Here is a 22,022-nt window from a genome sequence, read left to right on the forward strand (position 1 = left end):
TTCCTCAGTGTGGCTTTATAACTCATGATCAAGATTCAAGAACTATAGCTACTTATGTAATAAGTCTTTCTATTCCTCAAACCCAAAAAAACCCGCTTGCAAAGCCGTTTTTATTTTTGCCTCTTTTTCTATTTACTCTGGATTCCTTCATCTGCATGTTTGATTTCTGTTGCTAACTCAATTTCATGGTTTGGAACATTGCATTCTCTCCTCCATTAGCTTCACATGGCTGCTTTGGTTGCAGCTCCTGTCATAAACACCCCAATATTGTGAGGCCCCAATTTTTCAATATTTTTCCCATTTATGAATGCGTACATATATATCCATGCTTGATGAATGTAACTTCTTATTGTATTTGGTGGTCTCTAAAGGATATGTTGACAAAAGCAAAGTCCGGGGTTTGTCCCCTAGGAAGCCCCACAGCGGTTTCGATTTCATTTTCCCGAAAAATAGACTCAAATCCCTCTGACTTGTTAGATGCTTATTTCTACAAGTTCCGGGGTTCAAAATTTACGAAGAAGTCGGATATTTTGACATTATCTATTTTTTTAGCGTTCAGAGTTTGATAAACTTTGTCAGAGCATCTCCCATGGTTAGTGCCAAAATGGCAAAGCTGAGGTCAAATTTTGACGTGCTACAATAGCAAAAATGCCATAAGTTGACAGTGTTGCTCAATTATCCAAATTGAAAAGATATTTGTGGATAGCATAATGAGAGAGATAGAGAGAAGAAATGATGTGGCAGGTATAGCAGTGCCAATCGTTGAGTCATAGCAATTCGAGCAAGGTTTGTCCACATTTGTTGTATGAAACACGATAGAAGGTTACTGAGACACGATTTGATCCACTAAATCTAGAGCCCTTGATTGAATTTAGTAAATTGACTTAATTTGTTTATCTAAAGTGTACTTCCCGATTGTGCTTGCTTCAGTTGTTCACTATAGTTATCTGAAAAGAGTTGTATTCTAAAGCTCTGTCACTCGTCACAGTTTCAGACAACACGTTAATAGCTAATGCACAGATACTAGAGGGTACAATGGAGTCCCGGATATTGTGCAGGTTATAGCATCAGGTCAAGAGGGATTACGGTATGTATCTCTTTAGTTGCTTAAGCGTTGAATCATTCACCTAGTTGTGTGCAAGACAAAAATCAGAAGTTGATTTTTACTGGGCCAATAGTTGCAATTGGCGATCATGCGTGGCATTTTCGAGACATGTCTTGCTCTATGGTGATTTACTCGTAGTCTCGTACCCATGCTCTGTCAGTTAGAATGGTGAAATAATATTCACCATGACTTTTAATTGCCGTGTTCTTTTGAGCAACAGTGACCGACCGGAATATAATGGAAAATGGGACCAGAGGATGATGAACAAGAAATCTTTGAGTGAATGATTTGATTGGTTGACGGTTGTGTAACTTATTGGAGTAGTCCTTAATATTCCAATGGCTTGGATTATCCCTGCTGCATTGTATTTGTACGTGGGTACTGGTACATGTCTAATTGTAGGACCCATTAAATCACGACTAGAGACCACACCGAAGGAGCTTCGGAATAGCTCCTTCGGTGTGTGGATGAGAAAATGTGCAGAGCAAAAGGGAAAGTACTAGGGTTCTAGTGGGGGAGAAGCATGTACCTCTTTAGGACAGCTATCAAGGGATATTTATAGAGTCTTCCTTGCTTGCTCTCCAAGTACGCACATGCGCCCTACACGTGTCTGTGATGTCACTGATAAGGCCTGATAACCATTTTCGGGGTGAGCTGGCACTCCCATGTGCGCTAATCATTATCTCTTGGCATAGCCTCTCCCTACGCATGGGGGAAATGTGGCACTGAACGTGGCCAAGCCTGGAAGGTTAGTGCTAGAGGTGCCCCTGAAGGAGTGGGACGGAGTGAGATCCTTTGTCCGAGCCTTGGTGTTGGCCGAACCTAGAACTTAACCTAGAACTTCGTTCCTCGGCCGAGCCAACGAGCGGATGGAGTGAGATCCTTTGTATGGGCTCTGCCCTCACCGAGCTTGAGCGCTTAACCTTTAGTTTATTCCAGTGGATATAGGAGAGACTTTCTGTCCGACGGCACAGATCACTCCGGCTTAGCCCCAGGCCGTCTTGAGGCGACACATAGTCCGAACCGTATGTTTCAGCCTACAGTACTTTGTTCTAATTAGGGAAAGGTGCGACATGCTCACACGTCTTTTTGTGCTCATTGCTCACTTAAAATGGTCCAAAAACCACTATGTTGGAGCTTCTTACTTGTAGAATACTATCACGTTTGGCTCTTTCGTAGAAGTCTTTTGCCGTGTGTTGACTGTTTTGTTAGAAGTTGGAGTGACTAGAGTGTTTTTATGGGTGATTATTTCCAACTGGTCCCCATTAGATATAATGATTCGCTAATGCACTGAGTCCACGTGTTGGGGAGAAACAGGACAAGATAATTATGCCGGACATGACAGGACATTGACTATGCTATATACCTACAAATATATATATATATATATATGTGTGTGTGTGTGTGCGCGCGCGTGTGTGTCGCGCATGAGAGAGAGAGAGAAATTAATTTGATTAAATGATGCATAATAACAAGTGTAACACGACATTTTTTAAAATTTAATATTTGATTAACATTCCATCAAAACAAATTAATAAAAGAAGCCAAGATCATTTATGAAAAATTAATTCACTAAACGCATACATTCACCAAAATAACCGGCCGGGGATAAAGTGTCGTAGCAGTTTCCAATGTGACATGTCACCTTTCAAGAAATATTCTTACATCTTACGCGTTAGCATTATTCACAAGTAAAACTTCCTTCGTTACTACTGATATAAAATGAAACAAACAAACAAATCTATTTCCAACAACTCCAAAGACTACAGGGGAGTGGGAGGGGTCCATTATTAGATGCCTTTCGACTTTTGAGCACTCGGACTGTATAAAAGCACATTAAGGGCATTAGCTTTCTCATCCAAGATTTGTATCTCTAAGATAGCTACTTTTATAATACATGATGGATTCATCTTTGTATCTTCACATGTTCCTGATGATCTTCTGTTGTTGCTTTAATCTTGATATTTTTACCAACTCTTACTCTTCTGCGCAGCCACTATGCCATGAAGATGAGAGATCAGCCTTGCTGCAGTTCAAGCATAGCTACCACATCAAGAAGTTTGCTTCTGGCGACCCTGCTGCTTATCCAAAGGTTGAGTCATGGGAAAATGCTAGCGATTGCTGCTCGTGGGATGGCGTGGAGTGTGACCACAACACCGGTCATGTGATTGGTCTCGACCTCAGTAGCAGCTTCCTCTATGGTTCTATCAACTCCAACAGCAGCCTCTTCAGCCTTGTTCACCTTCGGAGGCTGAACCTTGCTGATAATCACTTCAATTATTCTCAAATTCCGATCGGAATTGAAAAACTTGCGAAACTAAAGAGTCTCAACCTATACAACTCTTTTTTTTCTGGTCAGATCCCTTCAGAGATCTCCTCTCTTTCCCAATTGACTTTCCTTGATCTGTCTGGATATTTTGACCCATATTCTACTGGATCTCTTTTGAAACTTGAAAAACCCAGTCTGAGAGACCTAGTTCAAAACCTCACCAACTTGAAAGAACTTGACCTCAGTACTGTGAACATATCTTCTACGGTGCCATGTGCTTTATCAAACATGACCTCCCTGACAATTCTTTATCTTAGGAGTTGTTTGCTGTATGGTGAATTCCCAATGGGAATTTTTCGTCTACCAAACCTACGGATTCTAGGCGTGTCAGACAACGAAAACCTATTTGGTTATCTTCCTGAATTTTCACCCGGTAGTCCGCTTGAGGTATTGCTGATTGGGCAGACAAATTTTTCTGGATTGCTGCCAAATTCAATTGGGAATCTTGATTCCTTAAACGTGTTAAAATTAGGAGAATCCAATTTCTATGGGATGCTTCCAAGCTCGCTAGGTAATCTGGCCCAGCTCACATATCTGGATGTTACTGAAAACAATTTTTGGGGACAAGTTCCTTCATCAATAGCAAACTTATCAAAACTCACTGTCTTAGGACTCGGTGGCGGTACTTTCGATGCACGACCCCTTGGGAAGCTATCAAAACTAACTACACTACTACTTTTGAATACGAAACTAAGTGATGTATTACCAGAATCTATTGCTAATCTGACCCAGTTGTCTCTGTTGGCTCTCAAGAACAATGAGTTATTTGGTGAAATCCCATCTTGGCTTCCAAACCTCACCCGATTATCCTATCTAATGCTTTCAGAAAATCAACTATCGGGCATGTTTCCGAGTTCAATCTCTCGACTCAAACATTTTGAATTGCTTGATCTTTCTTCAAACAGCTTGAGTGGTAAAGTAGAGCTAGATATCTTTCAAAATCTCAAAAACCTTTATCTATTGGATCTGTCCGGAAACAAATTGACGGTGCTCGAAACAAACAGTACCAATGCTACTCTACCAAAATTCAATAGTATAGGAATGGCATCATGCAACTTGAAGGAGTTTCCTAAATTCTTGCGCTTCCAGGATGAATTAGAAGTCCTGAATTTGGCTAATAATGGTATTCATGGCCAAATACCAACTTGGTTGTGGAACACAAGTAAAGAAACAATGAGAAATATCGACCTTCATGGAAACTTTCTTACAGGATTTGAGCAGCATCCAAATGCCATTCCATGGATATCACCACAATTCATTGATTTCAGCTTTAACAGGCTTCAAGGTCCACTCCCACTTTCATCGCCGTCTATCCTTCTTTACAGTGTTGCTGGTAATTTACTAACCGGAGAAATCCCACCATCATTATGCCAAAATAGTGCTCTTTTTGCGCTTGACTTGTCTGATAATAACTTAAGTGGGGCCATTCCTCAATGCTTGGCCAGTACTAGTAGTGATTCTCTGATGCTGCTCAATTTGAGTAACAACAATTTTCAAGGTGCTATTCCCCAGATGTCTATGAGAGGGCTCAAGTTGATTGATTTGAGTCAAAATCAATTGCATGGGGAGGTACCACGTTCATTGGCTAATTGTACAATGCTTGAAATTCTTGTTTTGGGAGATAACCAGATCGAGGACACTTTTCCCTTTTGGTTGGGTACTCTTCCTCAGTTAGAAGTTCTTGTTCTCCGATCTAACAGATTCCATGGTGCCATTGAGAATCCTAACACCAATTTGAAGTTTCCGAAGCTACGGATCATTGACTTGTCTCACAATGGTTTCTCTAGTACGTTGCCATCAGAGTACTTCCGGAACTGGAATGCAATGAAAGTGGTCGCGAAAGGGAATTCAACGTATATGCAAGTGGAGGAGAAACCACAATCTATAGAAAAGGCTAAGTATGTTTATTCAAGGACTTTTACCTACTCGGTGACAATATCTGTTAAAGGGACAATAAGATTTTATGAGAAGATCCATAGTGTATTTGTAGCTGTTGATCTTTCAAACAAGTTCATGGGAGAAATTCCAGAATCCCTGGGAAGTCTTGGTGGACTTCAAGCGCTAGACATTTCCAAAAACAACTTCACTGGTGTCATCCCTATATCCATGGCAAATTTGACGGACTTGGAATCGTTGGACATATCTCGAAACCATCTCACAGGCCACATACCTCGAGGTAAACAATTTGATACGTTTGACAATAGTTCATATGGTGGGAATATGGCATTGTGTGGTGCCCCTTTAACGTTGTTATGCGAGAATTCAGAAACATCACCCTTACCACCACTGCCACACAGCTCGCAAGGCGATGATTCAGAGTTTCGAGGGGTATTTACTGGATCGTCATAATCATTGGCTATGGGAGTGGGCTGATAGTTGGGTTGGTTATTGGGCACACGCTCACCACGAGGTATCATGAATGGTTTGTCGCGATCTTTGAAAGGGGAAAGAAACCTCAGAAGAGGCCGAAAAGGAAGGGGCGAAGAAACTAAAATCTATAAGTAGTGTCTGTAGTGTACAGTTTGTCAATGTGTGTGCTCTTAGATTTCAACAAGTACTTTCCAAGTCTTTCGTCATTTTTACGTTTTCATTTCCAGTGATGCCTACAATAGGGGTGGCAAATTGAGTCCAGACCCATTAACAAACTCAGACCCATCAATTAGAAAATAGACCCAACCCAACCCATTTATTAGTTGGGTAAGAATGGGTTCAAACCCAGCTAACCCATTATTAATTGGGTCATAATTGGGCATCAATTGGGTCAATTTAAATGACCCAATGGGCAATGAAAGTAACCCACCAAATTTCATCTCTTAATTGGTCTCTTTTGCAATTGGAAAATGAAGGAGTACGGCCCCCCTTTTTTTTTCTCTCTCTCTCTCTCCTCCCCGCCCCCCCTCTCTCTCTCTCTGTCTCCCCCCCCCCCCCCCCCCCCCCCCCCTCTCTTCTCTCTCTCTCTCTCTCTCGCTCTCTCTCCCGCCCCCCCAAACCCCCAGGAGCATGGCTTTCTCTCTCTCTTTTATTCAATTGTTTTGTGCTAAATCACACGAGACCAAAAATATTTTGAATGGTCCGAATTAAAAATCAATTGTGACCGGTAACAATTATTTTGACCAGTCAAAATTGGAAACACATCTCATCCATTAATTGCGCGAATGGACCCGTGAAATTTCTCTCATGGTAATCCCATAAAGGGTTTGGATTAAAAAATTGACATTTTTTTTGTACTTATTCAAATTTTTTTTGCATTTTTTTTGTTTTGTGTCATATTTTTGTGACTCATTAATTTGTATTGATAAGAGGAATCGGAAAAGTAAAAAAATTTGATCGAAACTTATAATTTTTTGAATAAAGACAAAAAAAATCAATAAGACAAAAAAAATTACTTATTCTCGTCTTTTTGAAAAAATTTATGAGTTTCGATCATAATTTTTTTTTACTTTTCTAATTTTTTGATCATAATTTTTAGTATATATGTAATTGGGTTAATAGGCGGGTCGGGTTTGCTTTAAAATAAATAGGTCGGGTTGGGTATGGATAATTAGACTCATAGTTAATGGGTCTCAATGGGTCAATGACCCATTAAAGACCCAACCCACTAACAATTTACCCAATTTGACCCAAACCCGCCCGTTTGCCACCCCTAGCCTACAAGGTCTGATGGTTGTTTATTTTGCAGCGTAGTTTCTGTATTTCCTGATCAGTGTGGCTTTCTAACTCATGATCAAGATTCAAGAACTATAGCTACTTATGTAATTAGTCTTTCTATTCCTCAAAACCCAAAAAACCTGCTTGCAAAGCCGTTTTGATTTTTGCCTCTTATTCCATTTACTTGGGATTCCTTCATCTATGATGCGGACCTAATAGCAAATCGGTACTTGGACCGCTTTGAGCAGGGGAAATAATGGAAGCGCGACCTGATATTTAATTTCTGGTCATAGTCTAAGTGTCTATTTAATGGGTCATAGTCTTTAAAGTCATTTCGTAAATCCAGGAGTCATTTATCTAAAGGTTGGTTCTAGGGTATTTATTGTGTCATGGGAATATCAAGAGAGTTGAGTCTAGTCTAGTATTAATATGTATGCAAGTCTTATGCACAACGGTGGATTGAATATTATTGAGTTTTAGAGAGAGAATCTCTTTTATCTTCCAAATTCTTTGGTATTCTGCGGAATCAACAAAGTATTTGATGCCTTTATTCCTGGGTATTCTAAGAATCAACAGGTTTAGAGAAGGATTTAATTTCCGGGTATTTGTGCGCGAATCAACGGATCTTAACTCGTGCTAATTTTGTGTTTCCGTACGCTTGCGCTGCATCAGCTAGTATCAGAGCCAGCTTGGCTCAGTTCCTGATTGATCATGGCTCCGAGAAAGCAACGTTCTATGGAAGAGCTTTATGAGAGTGACAACAATGTGAGGTTACAACAACAAATCGATGTTTTAACTCAGCAAATCGCTACCTTGACGACCGTGGTTCAACAACAACAACCGGTTCAAAGTCCACGTCATGCAGAGGACGAGGATGATTTCGAGGACAACGAGATCAACCCATTTGCTCTCAACAGGTCACAAAGGAGGCAACACGTGGCTGTGGAGTCTAGGCGATGGGAATCAGGTTTCAAACTTGAGATACCCGAATTCAAGGGAGCCATGCAGCCTGAAGAGTTTCTGGATTGGATTGCTGCAGTAGAAGAGATTTTAGAGTTCAAGGATGTTCCCCTTGACAAGAGAGTTCCTCTTGTGGCTACAAAATTCCGAGGACGTGCCGCTGCTTGGTGGCAACAACTCAAACAATCACGAGTTCGACAGGGAAAGATAAAGATTAACAGTTGGGAGAAGTTGCTGAAACATATGCGTGCAACGTTCTTACCCCATAACTATACGAGGGTGTTGTATCAGCAATTCCAGAATTTACGACAAGGCACTCGATCTGTTGATGATTACAATGCTGAGTTTTATCAACTCAAGGCACGCACTGATCTTGCTGAAACAGAGGACCAATTGGTGTCTCGCTATATTGGAGGTTTGAGGGAAGAATTTAAGGATGCTCTTAATTTTTTTGATCCAGTCACTGTTTCTGAAGCACATCAGAAGGCACTTGAATTAGAGAGACAATTCAGACGGAGAACAGTAGGTCCAACAACTTTCCAAGGTGGTAATAGTGGTCGTGCCAACCTTTCAGCCCCAAATCGCAGCCAGGCTTCACAAGCTACTAATGTGAAAGGTGCGATAACTACCCCAGTGACCTGTGCAACGACAAACAGCAGTCAAGCGCGTTGTTTTAAGTGCGGTGAACCAGGACATAGAATGGCTGATTGCAGGAAAAGAGGCCATGGACTGTTCATAGAATTTGAGGACTATGTGGAGGAACAAGAAGGTTACGAACAGGAGCCACAGTTTGATGCAACTGGCGAAGATGAGGAACAATTTGTGCAGGGTGATGATGGTCCCTTGTTAGTCATTCGGAGAGCTTGTTTTACTCCCCGAAAGGATGATGACAACAATTGGCTCCGCAACAATATTTTCCAGTCCACATGTACTATCGGTGGCAAGGTGTGCCGATTTGTGATTGATTCTGGAAGCCGCGAGAATGTGGTTTCTGACGAGGCAGTTCAAAAATTGGCATTGGTAACCAAAACGCATCCGAACCCTTATAAGTTGTCATGGCTTAAAAAGGGAACTGAGGTGACGGTGTCTAAACGTTGTCTTGTTCCTTTCTCCATCGGTGCAAAATATAAGGACAGTGTGTGGTGCGACGTGATTAATATGGATGCGTGTCATCTACTACTGGGAAGGCCTTGGCAATATGATCGGGATGCTCAACATAATGGAAAGAAGAACACTTACAGCTTTTGGTTTGACAAAACGAAGATCGTGCTCTTACCAAGCAAGGAGGTCGAGCCGAAACTTGTTAAGGAGAGCAGTAACAATCTCTTAGCCATGAAAGAGTTTGTGCAAGAGGCCACGAAATCGGGAGTTGTTTATGTTCTGATTGGAAAAGAGTGTGGAGCAAGTAATCCAGTCCCTGAATCTGTGCAGCCATTAATAGAAGAGTTCATCAATGTGTTCCCAAAAGATCTTCCAGAAGGATTACCGCCATTACGCGATATCCAACACCAAATTGACTTATTTCCGGGGTCTAGCCTGCCGAATCGTCCACACTACCGAATGAGTCCAAAGGAACATGAGGAGTTAAGACGACAGGTGGAAACTCTGCTGTCCAAAGGCCATATTCGGGAGAGTCTTAGTCCGTGTGCTGTGCCTGCTCTACTCACTCCAAAGAAAGATGGGACATGGCGCATGTGTGTAGACAGTCGAGCCATTAACAAGATAACTATCGGTACAGATTTCCTATTCCTCGATTAGATGATTTGCATGACCAACTGAGTGGTGCACGAGTGTTCAGTAAACTGGATTTGAAGAGCAGATACCATCAAATCCGAATTCGACCAGGTGATGAGTGGAAGACGGCATTTAAAACTCGCGAGGGATTATATGAGTGGTTGGTTATGCCATTCGGCTTATCCAATGCACCGAGTACCTTTATGCGAGTAATGAATCAGATTTTTCGTCCTTTCATAGGCAGGTTCGTTGTGGTTTATTTTGATGATATTCTGATCTATAGTACTACGATTGACTTACACCTTCACCATTTGCGGGAGGTTCTTACAGTCTTGCGCCAGGAAAAGTTCATTGCGGCCATACCAAAGTGCTCTTTTATGACGGACAGCGTTCTATTTTTGGGATACGTGGTTTCGAAAGATGGGTTGTCAGTTGATGAGTCCAAAGTCAACACAGTGAAGCAATGGCCTGTTCCAAAGACTATCTATGAGGTTCGAAGTTTTCATGGGTTGGTATCATTCTACCGGCGCTTTATTTCGAATTTTAGCACGATTATGGCTCCTATAACAGATTGTATGAAATCTGGAAAATTTGAATGGACCGATGCAACAACAGAGGCCTTTCATTACGTGAAGCAGAAATTGACAGAGGCCCCCATTCTTACTTTACCAGATTTTTCGCAGCCGTTCGAGTTGCATTGCGATGCTTCGAAGATTGGCATTGGGGCTGTTCTAAGTCAAAATGGCCAGCCTGTGGCATATTTTAGTGAGAAGTTGGGGGGATCAAAGCTGAATTATAGTACTTATGATCTGGAATTCTACGCGCTTGTTCAAGCCTTGAAGCATTGGAGTTCATATTTGGCTTACAACGAGTTCATACTTTACTCTGATCATGATTCACTAAAGCACATCAATAGTCAGGATAAGTTATCTGCACGACATGCTTCGTGGGCTGCGTATATCCAACAGTTTACCTTTGTCATAAAGCACAAATCTGGAGCTTTAAACAGAGTTGCGGATGCACTCAGTCGGCGTTCATACTTGCTGGTCACTATGCATACAAAGGTAGTTGGATTTGATTATATTCGTGATTTACTATCTTCTGATCCATATTTCGGGCCTATTACAAGGGATGTGGCAGCAGGAAAGCGGACAGCTTTTATCATGCAAGATGGCTTCCTTTTTAGAGGCAATCAACTGTGTATACTTGAAGGAAGCTTGCGTCTTAAAATCATCAAGGAGTTACATGACGAAGGGCATGTTGGGCGTGATAAGACTTTAAAGCTGGTAGTCGATTCCTATTTTTGGCCAACAATGCGTAAGGAGGTTGTGAAGTTTGTGGAAGGGTACCGAATCTGTCAAGTGTCCAAGGGTACGGCGACTAATGTAGGGTTGTACATGCCTCTACCTATTCCGGATCAGCCTTGGTCCCATGTCAGTATGGACTTTGTTTTGGGCTTACCTCGGACACAAAGGCGAAATGATTCTATTTTTGTGGTAGTGGATAGATTCACAAAGATGGCCCACTTTATTGCGTGCAAGAAGACTACCGACGCGGTTAATGTGGCACAACTCTACTTTCGGGAGGTCTATCGTTTACATGGGTTGCCACAATTCATTGTTTCTGATAGAGATACTCGTTTTCTTAGCCACTTTTGGCGATGTTTATGGAAATTGGCCAACACAAAGCTTAATTTTAGTACGGCGTATCACCCACAAACTGATGGGCAAACGGAGGTGGTCAATCGGTCCTTGGGAAATTTACTCCGAAGTTTGGTGGGTGATCATCCTAAGTCGTGGGATCAAAAATTATACCAGGCAGAGTTCGCGTATAACCGTTCTACCACTCGAAGTTCTGGTTTTAGCCCTTTCTTTGTGACTTATGGCTTCAACCCTAGGGCACCCCTTGATCTGATCCCTGTTCCAGATTTTACGCGTGTTCACGGCAAGGCTGAAGATTTCATAAGTAACCTTCGGGAAGTTCATAAGGTGACGGCACAACGTTTGCAGGAGTCTTCTGCCAAGTACAAAGAAACAGCGGATAAAAAGCGGCGAGCAATGGAATTTGAAGTTGGAGATTTTGTGTGGGCTATTTTGACTAAAGATCGATTTCCAGTGGGAGAGTATCACAAGTTGGCCGCACGGAAGATTGGGCCATTGGAAATTGTTGCCAAGATTAATCCAAATGCATACAAACTGAAGCTTCCAAGTCATATTCGCACTTCCGACGTGTTTAATGTGAAGCATCTCATTCCTTATCGGGGTGACAATTCTGATGAAGAGCCTACGAATTCGAGGGCGAATTCTCTCCAACCCGGGGAGGATGATGCGGACCTAATAGCAAATCGGTACTTGGACCGCTTTGAGCAGGGGAAATAATGGAAGCGCGACCTGATATTTAATTTCTGGTCATAGTCTAAGTGTCTATTTAATGGGTCATAGTCTTTAAAGTCATTTCGTAAATACAGGAGTCATTTATCTAAAGGTTGGTTCTAGGGTATTTATTGTGTCTTGGGAATATCAAGAGAGTTGAGTCTAGTCTAGTATTAATATGTATGCAAGTCTTATGCACAACGGTGGATTGAATATTATTGAGTTTTAGAGAGAGAATCTCTTTTATCTTCCAAATTCTTTGGTATTCTGCGGAATCAACAAAGTATTTGATGCCTTTATTCCTGGGTATTCTAAGAATCAACAGGTTTAGAGAAGGATTTAATTTCCGGGTATTTGTGCGCGAATCAACGGATCTTAACTTGTGCTAATTTTGTGTTTCCGTACGCTTGCGCTGCATCAATCTGCATTTTTGATTTCTGTTGCTAACTCAATTTCAAGGTTTGGCACATTGCATTCTCTCCACCATTAGCTTCACAAAGATGCTTTGGTTGCAGTTCCTGTCATAAACATCCCAATATTGTGAGGCCCCAATTTTTCAATATTTTTCCCATTTATGAATGCGTACATACATATCCATGCTTGATGAATGTAACTTCTTGTTGTATTTGATACGTTGACAAAAGCAAAGTCCGGGGTTTGTCCCCTAGGAAACCCCACAGCTGTTTCGATTTCATTTTCCCGAAAAAGAGACTCAAGTCCCTCTGACTTGTCAGATGCTTATTTCTACAAGTTCCGGGGTTCAAAATTTATGAAGAAGTCGAATATTTTGATATTATCTATTGTAAGCGTTCAGAGTTCGATAAACTTTGTCAGAGCATCTCCAATGGTTAGTGCCAAAATGGCAAAGCTGAGGTCAAATTTTGATGTGCTACAATAGCAAAAATGCCATAATTTGACAGTGTTGCTCAATTATCCAAATGTAATATCTTATATTGTTCTCACAAAATGTAAAATGGAAAAGATATTTGTGGGTTCCATAATGAGAGAGATAGAGAGAAGAAATGATGTGGCAGGTATAGCAGTGCCAAATGTTGAGTAGTGTTTTGCAAAGATCGCTATAATACGCGGCTTTGACAGCTCTCATAACAATTAGAGCAAGGTTTGACCACATTTGTTGTACGAAACACGATAGATGGTTACTGAGCCACGATTTGAACCACTAAATCTAGAGCCCTTGATTGAATTTAGTACATTGACCTGATTTGTTTATCTAAAGTGTACGTCTCGATTGCGCTTGCTTCAGTTGTTCACTATAGTTATCTGAAAAGAGTTGTATTCTAAAGCTCTGTCACTCGTCACGGTTTCAGACAACATGTTAATAGCTAATGCATAGATACTAGAGGGAACAACGGAGTCCTGAATATTGTTCAGGTTACAGCTAGCATCAGGTTAAGAGGGATTACGGTATGTATCTCTTTAGTTGCTTAAGCGTTGAATTGTTCACCTAGTTGTGTGCAAGAAAAAAATCAGAAGTTGAATTTTGCTGGGCCAATAGTTGCAATTGACGATCATGCGTGGCATTTGCGAGACATGTCTTGCTCTATGGCGATTTCGTAGTCTCGTACCCATGCTCTGTCAGTTAGAATGGTGAAATAATATTCACCATGACTTTTAATTGGCGTGTTCTTTTGAGCAACAGTGACCGACCGGAATATAATGGAAAATGGGACCAGAGGATGATGAACAAGAAATCTTTGAGTGAATGATTTGATTGGTTGACGGTTGTGTAACTTATTGGAGTAGTCCTTAATATCCCAATGGCTTGGATTATCCCTGCTGCATTGTATTTGTACGTGGGTACAGTTACATGTCTAATTGTAGGACCGATTAAATCATGACTAAAGACCACACTGGAGGAGCTCCCAAATAGCTCCTCCGGCGTGTGGATGAGAAAATGTGCAGAGCAAAAGGAAAAGTACTAGGGTTCTAGTGGGGGAGAAGCATGTACCTCTTTAGGGCTGCTATCAAGGGATATTTATAGAGTCTTCCTTGCTTGCTCTCCAAGTACACACATGCGCCCTACACGTGTCTGTGATGTCACTGACAAGGCCTGATTTGATTACCGTTTTTGGGGTGAGCTAGCACTCTCATGTGCACTAATCATTATCTCTTGGCATAACCGCTCCCTGCGCGTGGGGGAAACACGGCACTGAACATGGCCAAGCCTTGAAGGTTAGCGCCAATAGAGGTGCCCCTGAAGGAGAGGGACGGAGTGAGATCCTTTGTCTGAGCATTGGCCTTGGCCGAACCTCGAAGTTCGTTCCTCGGCTGAGCCAACGAGCAGATGGAGTGAGATCCTTTATCTGAGCTCTGCCCTCACCGAGCTTGAGCGCTTGACCTTTAGTTTATTCCCGTGGATATGGGGGAGAGTCTCTGTCCGATGGCACGGATCACTCCAACTTAGCCCCAAGCCGTCTCGAGGGGACACATAGTCCGAGCCGCATAGTTCAGCCTACAATACTTCGTTCTAACTAGGGAAAGGTGTGACATGCTCGCATGTCGTTTTGTGCTCATTATTCACTTAAAATGGTCCAAAAACCACTATGTTAGAGCTTCTTACTTGTAGAATACCATCATGTTTGGCTCTTTCGTAGAAGTCTTTTGCCATGTTTTGACCGTTTTGTTAGAAGTTCGAGTGACGAGCATTTTTATGGGTGATTATTTCCTACGGGTCCCCATTAGATATAATGATTCACTAATGCACTGAGTCCACGTGTTGGGAGAAACAGGACAAGATATTCAAATTTTGCCGGACATGACAAGCACACCGAGGAGACATTGACTATGCTATTTACCTACCATATATATATATATATATATACACACACGTGCATGCGCGTGAGAGAGAGATTAATTTGATTAAACGATGCATAATAACAAGTGTAATATTCCGTCAAAACAAATTAATATTTTTTAAAATTTAATATTTGATAACTTAAACACCAAGAGGTCATGCAGAATCGCAGATTAATATTCCGTCAAAACAAATTAATAAAAGAAACCAAGATCATTTAAGAAAAATTAATTCACTAACAACTCGTTTGGATTGAGCGATTTCAGGAGAAAAGAAAGGAGAAGGAGGAAGAACTCAATCTCTCCTCCGTTTGGATGATCCACAAGGCGAGAGAGGGTGAGGAAGGGTGGGAGACGAGAGTCTCATCGTTGCCCGTTTCTGTTTCTCGCCACTTTTGGCGCGATTCCGTGAGAAAAGAGAAGAGACAGGCGACTGGAAAGCGTGAGTGAGAGTAGATCTCACTCGCTCAACTTCCGGCAGCGCGTGCCGGCTACGCCGGCGTCTTTTCGTCTTCGGACCAGTGGCTGTGTGGTCGCCGGAGAAGAGGGAGAAGAGTTTCAGGTCGCCGAAGAAGAGAGAGAATAGTTCAAGGTCGCCGGAGAGTTGCCGGAGAAGAGATCAGTCGCCGGAGATGGGAGTGAGAGTTTGATTTCTCACGTGCGTTTTGGATGGAATGGTGAGAAACCCCACCCCTTTCTTTTCTTCTCTCACTACTAAGGGAGACCACTCCCTTTTCTTCCCCTTTCTCACCTGGGCATCCAAAGAGGCCGTAAACGCATACATTCACCAAAATAACCGGCCGGGGATAAAGTGTCGTATGAAAATGCTACTCACACAACGTACGGAACACAACTAGGAACACAGCGTGTTGACGTCATCATGATGTCAGTGTGAAACGGCGTTGTTTTGCCAAGAAGAAGAGAAAAAAATGAAAAGAACAGCGCGAGAAACAGGTCATCTCCACTTTCACGATTAAAATACAGAGAAGAGATAGAGAGAGAGGGGCCTCCCACCCGCCACCACCGGCGAATCACATAGAACTCTAAAGAGTTTTGGTAGCAAACTCAACTCCGACGGTGGATTTGGACTCCAAGCAGAACTCATTATGGGTAAACCTCGAGAGAATGTTGGATTTCACAACCCCCCTGTCCCCGATCAGCACGAGCTTAAACAGATAGTTGTAGTCGTGATCTACCTTATGGCCATCGTTTTAACTCCCTCTCTCTCAAAGGGGCCTCCCACCTGCCACCACCGGCGAATCACAGAGAACTCTGAAGAGTTCTGGTAGCAAACTTGTAACGACCCGGATTTTTGACCCAATTTTTTTTTCTAAATATAATATTATTAGAATTATTTTCCTTAATGCAATTCTTTTTTTTAAATACAATTATGCATACAATATATACATGCATTTTTTTTAAAATTTTCCTACACATACATGCGTACATGCACACTCCTTCTCCTCCCTCACCTCAAACTCCTTCCGTCTCTCCGTCTCCTACTCAGTCTCTACTTCCTCCCTAACCCTAAAACCAAGCCAAATTCATCTATTCTAAATCCCATGAACCCAACCCTATTAAATTCACTCTTATTCTCTTCCACCAAAATTCTCCTATAAATACCCCACCCCATTGACCCACGAAATTTACACCACAATATTCCCCACGCCCCACCAATCCAAAAGAGAGAGAAAAATCAGAGAAAACCAAGTTTCAATCCATGGAGTTTTAGAGAGAGAAAGAAAGAGAGAGAAAAAGTGAGTTTCGTACCAAGACCCAACCGAAACTCAATCTGACCATTCCAATCTCTTCCTTCTACTCCTAGCATCACCAAGCATCGTTCAATTTGGTTCCAAAGTCTCCCGATCAAAAAAAAACCCGAAGTCTTCTTCCCCAAAATTCAAAGATTCGTTTTTAAATCAATTCGATTTGATTCAAGGTATTATAATCCTACCCAACCTCTTCTCCAAGTATATTAAGTGTTTATATGTCTATGTCCCGAACGAAAAAAATATAGTTTAACGCGCGTTTTCTGTCGTATTTACCAAAGTGATATTATTTTTGAGCCCGACAATTTATTTGAAATTAGTTACGAAGAAAATAACCTATTTGATATTTATTTTACAATTTTTATGATATTAATATTATAACAAACTACTGATTTGATATTATTTTCTTACAATATAATATCAAATTCGTATAAAACGTATTAATTATATCAGTTTAATTTATCTGGTAGATTAAGTTAGTTTTAAACGTTTCGAAACAACTTTGCGACCTTCCGAACATCGTTTTCGACCCCCGAACTATTTTTCCTAGACTTTTCACACTCCAAAGATCATAACTTGTTAAGATCACATTGTTTTTATTTAATTATCTATTTATTAAATTATTTATTCGTTATCTATCAAAGTTTACAAACAAAAAATATTTACGACCTTTCAAATAATATTTTCAACATCCAAACTATTTTTCCTTGATTCCTCACACCTCAAAGATGTTATCTTATTAATTGAATATTTGTTTTATTTAATTTACTATTTATTATTATTTTTACAGTGTTTTCAATTAAAAATTCTTTACGACCTTATAAACGTTATTATAAATGTCCGAATAATTTTATTTCGACTCTCTATATTCTGAAGATGAAATTTTGTTAACCGTAACATATTTTATTTTGTAAAGTATTTATTATCTATTTACTTCACTTTCGGTCACTTTATTTAACATCTTTATTTAAATAAATCCCTTGACCCTTCGAACCCAACTTTTGACACTCCACTGATTGCATAGGACCTTTAGGACTTTTATTAAAGTCATGATAAATGTTTCAATATTTTTTTATCCAATTAATGTATTTAATTAGTTTTTAATTAATCTATTATCTTAGAATTAATTAATAAAAGCCTAGAAAATTTTCCTTTTAAATTCCTTTTAAAACTCTTACTTTATTGTTGACATTGTGACTATACAAGATTAAGGGCAACGGCCCGTTCATAATAAGTTGCGTGATTACATTGTTTATTAGTTGTTTTAATTATTATTGATTTGTTGTATATTGCATCGATTTGAGTGATAGATTGGACCCTAGAGACATGGGGTGGTATGCGAGTAGAATTTACCTAGACGATACTAGATAATGGATGAATTGGAAAGTTTTATTTCTAGATTGCCTGCAGGCGTGATGTTGAGATTTGTGATGAGTTGATAAACTGGCGTGTGTCCAGTGATGAGTTGATAAACTGACGTGTGTCCAGTGATGATTTGATAAACTGGCGTGCGTCCAGTGATGATGGTGAAGTGGTATATAAGATAGGCGAACCCTAGTTGTGATTCAGGCATGATAAGCTTTCCCCTTGTTGTAGTTATTGGGATGCATACTCGGTACATAACTTAGATGTATCTGCGACAGCAAAAGGAAGTGACCTCATGGGACCGAGCATGGCTAGCGGTTGAGGGAGGAAAGATCCCGCGGAGGAGATCTTAGATTACACGACAAGTTAATGGATAGTAATAAACTGGTTTATGTGGAACAAACTTTGTCTTGCTTTTTCGCGCTATTATTATCATGCTGCTTGCTATCTGTAATGTAAGAGGGGTGGTTGTGTTGGATTATTCTATTGGGTGATTTATCACTCATGGATACGTCTGTATCCTGGCAAATTGTTTGCTTTGGTGATCAATTTGCTAGAGGGCGCAGGATTCACTGGAGATGATTCAAAGATGTTGCAGTTCAACACGGAGAGAATATCAGGAACGAAGATCGAGTATGTTTCGGATTTGTATCAAGCCTAGAGTTAGCTCTGAAATTAATGTATTTTGAATCAACAAATTTATCTTGTGACTGTAATAGCTAAACTTTATTTTGAAAAATTATATTATTTAGCAAATTTTCTTAAAATTTTATTTTATTTTGCTTTCGAAAAGTCGGGGCGTTACAAAACTCAACTCCGACGGTGGATTTGGACTCCAAGCAGAACTCATTATGGGTAAACCTCGAGAGAATATTGGATTTAAAAACCCCCCTGTCCCCGATCAGCATGATCTTGTACAAATAGTTGTAGTCGTGATCTATCTTATGCGCCATCGTTTTAACTCCCTCTCTCTCTACTCCTTCGTCCCTACCATAAAACCTACAAAATCAGATCCAAACCACACAGATGTTACCCAAATCAAAACAGACCTACAAAAATGCCACACACTCACACATACCTTTAGTACAGAGGAGGAAGGCAAAAGGGATATTGGGATTGTTGTAAATCTTGAGATGAATCGGTGGGAAAGTAAATCCGAAATGCTACTGGTACATACAATCTGTGCACAGATTGTGCACAGATTTTGTGGTGGGGCTCACCATGGGTCCCACACAAATGATCCGAGCCGTTCATTAAATGTAAAACATTTTTTCAAGGGTTCCTGTAAAAAATCAGTTTAATCCAATACCTATAGGTGCTTGATCTAATCATCTAACTTTTCATTACCCGAAAATCTGAATGACAATTTAGATGATTGGATCGAGCACTTCTAGGTATTAGATTGAGCTGATTTTTTACGGGGACTCTTGAAAAAATATTTTACATTTAATGAATGGCTCGGATCATTTGTGTGGGACCTGTGATGGGACCCACTACAAATTATGTGCACAATCTGTGCACAGATTGTCTATACCAGTAGCATGGTTCGAAAGTAAATTGCTAATCCCCACTAACACACCCCTCGGCCCCACCTCTCTTTTCCCGAACTACTCTCTCTCTCTCTCTCTCTCTCTCTCTCTCTCCCCTTACAATTTCCTTCTTTCTTTTTTTTTCCCTTTTCTTTTCAGTTTGGTTTTTTTTTTTTTCATTTTATTTCCTTTTCTTTCTTTCCGGTTTGAATTTTTTTTTTCTCTTTAATAATAGGTTCAAGTCTAATTTTAGGCTTTGTAAAGTAATTAAGAGAAAAAAAGTGTTTCAATTGATCATATTTATACAATTGTTTTATTTTTCTTTTTTTTGTCCTTTATAGATTAAAAAATATAGTTACGAAAATAAGTGTTTCAATTTTCAATCTGTTTGATCCAGTGCAAAGATGTTATTTTTCTGATCATTTCATCCTAAATGGTCGTAATAAATTTTTGGCTCCAAGGCCTTTAAATGAATACCCTAACCCTAAAAGAGTCCTGAAACTAAATAATAAGTCTTAAGGTGCTTGTTGAAAGGCCGTGAAGCAAAAAATTCATTAAGATTACAATTAGTGTTCGGGAACTAATTACGATTATTTTGCAAATGACGTACTAATCCAAAATACCAATGTTATATTTAGGATTACTTTTTTTTAACTATAGTACAATTTAATAAATTTGTTAACCATTATTTAGCATAGATCCTCTTAACTAATTCAGTAGTATGTTGCTTCAAATCACGTTTCTACTCCATAGGATTGCAAATGGCTGGTTTCTATTTTTTTTAAAAACTTCGTAGGGGCTACTGTGCCAATGGGGACAACAGAGCCCTCGGGTCCCCCATACTTTTTAATTAATTTTTTTATTTAATTACTTATATCTTATTTATTTAATTTCTATAAATACACCCTTTGTATATTTAAAAATATAATTCAAGAATTAAGTGTTTTAATTTTCAATTCAGTTAAATCAGAGCAAAGATCGTTTTTTATTATTATTTTATTTTAAATGGTCATAATGAATTTTTTGGTTTAAGGCCTTTCAACAAACACCCTAAGACTCATTATTTAGTTTCAAGACTCTCTTAGGGTGTCCATTGAAAAGCCTTGAAGCCAAAAATTTATTACAACCATTTAGAATGAAATGATCAGAAAAATAACATCGTTGCACGGGTTCAAACGAATTGAAAATTGAAACACTTATTTTCGTAACTATATTTTTTAATCTATAAAGGACAAAAAATAATAATAATAAAACAGTCGGATAAAAATGATCAATTGAAACACTTTTTTTTCTCTCAATTACTTTACAAAGCCTAGAATTAGACTTGAACCTATTATTAAAGAGAAAAAAATTCAAACTAGAAAGAAAGAAAAAGAAATAAAATGAAAAAAAAAATCAAATTGGGAAGAAAAGGAAAAAAAAGAAAGAAAGAAGGAAACTGTAAAGAAAGAAAGAAAGAAAGAAAAGGAAGAGAGAGAGAGAGAGGGTAATCCGGGAAAGGGGAGGGGGGTGTGGTGGAATAGCAGCTCTCGGTGGGAAATGGAGGAAAAGGAGGGACCTGGGTGATTTTAGTCTTGACAGATGGGAAGGTTGGGTCTTTTTTTTCTGAAACGTCTCGCGCTTGGTTTCTTAGCGAAACGACGTCGTTTCTGCTAACGTCGTGATGATGTCAGCACATTGTGTTCATGGTTGTGTTCCGTACGTTGTGTGGATAGCATTTTCGAGTGTCGTAGCAGTTTCCAATGTGACACGCCACCTTTTCAGAAATATCCTTACATCTTACGCGTTAGCATTATTCACAAGTAAAACTTCCTTCGTTACTACTGATATAAAATGAAAATTCAGAAAGATTGGATTGATGTAGATCGATGTGCCCATCAATTCTGTGCAAAAAAAAAAAACAAATCTATTTCCAACAAGGTCAGTGGGTGGAGTACTTGACTTCAAAAGTTAGCTAGTTGAGCAACTCCAAAGACTACAGGGGAGTGGGAGGGGTCCATTATTAGATGCCTTTCGACTTTTGAGCACTCGGACTGTATAAAAGCACATTAAGGGCATTAGCTTTCTCATCCAAGATTTGTATCTCTAACATAGCTACTTTTATAATACATGATGGATTCATCTTTGTATCTTCACATGTTCCTGATGATCTTCTGTTGCTTTAATCTTGATATTTTTACCAACACACCCAATCTTTAAAACTTGGTTTTTAAGAATGAATTCTGCTCGAGGTTTGTATAAGAAGTATGAACTACTACTACTTTTAATCAATTTTTCTTTCCTCTTTTTATGTGCCTTGAATGGTGTGTGATCTGGACCCTTTTTTTTTTAAACAATAGACATCACTTAAAATGGTTCAAACCGCTATATTAGAGCTTCTTACCTGTAGATCATGTT

Source organism: Rhododendron vialii, chromosome 4a, assembly GCF_030253575.1.
Source record: "Rhododendron vialii isolate Sample 1 chromosome 4a, ASM3025357v1".
NCBI lineage: Eukaryota > Viridiplantae > Streptophyta > Magnoliopsida > Ericales > Ericaceae > Rhododendron > Rhododendron vialii.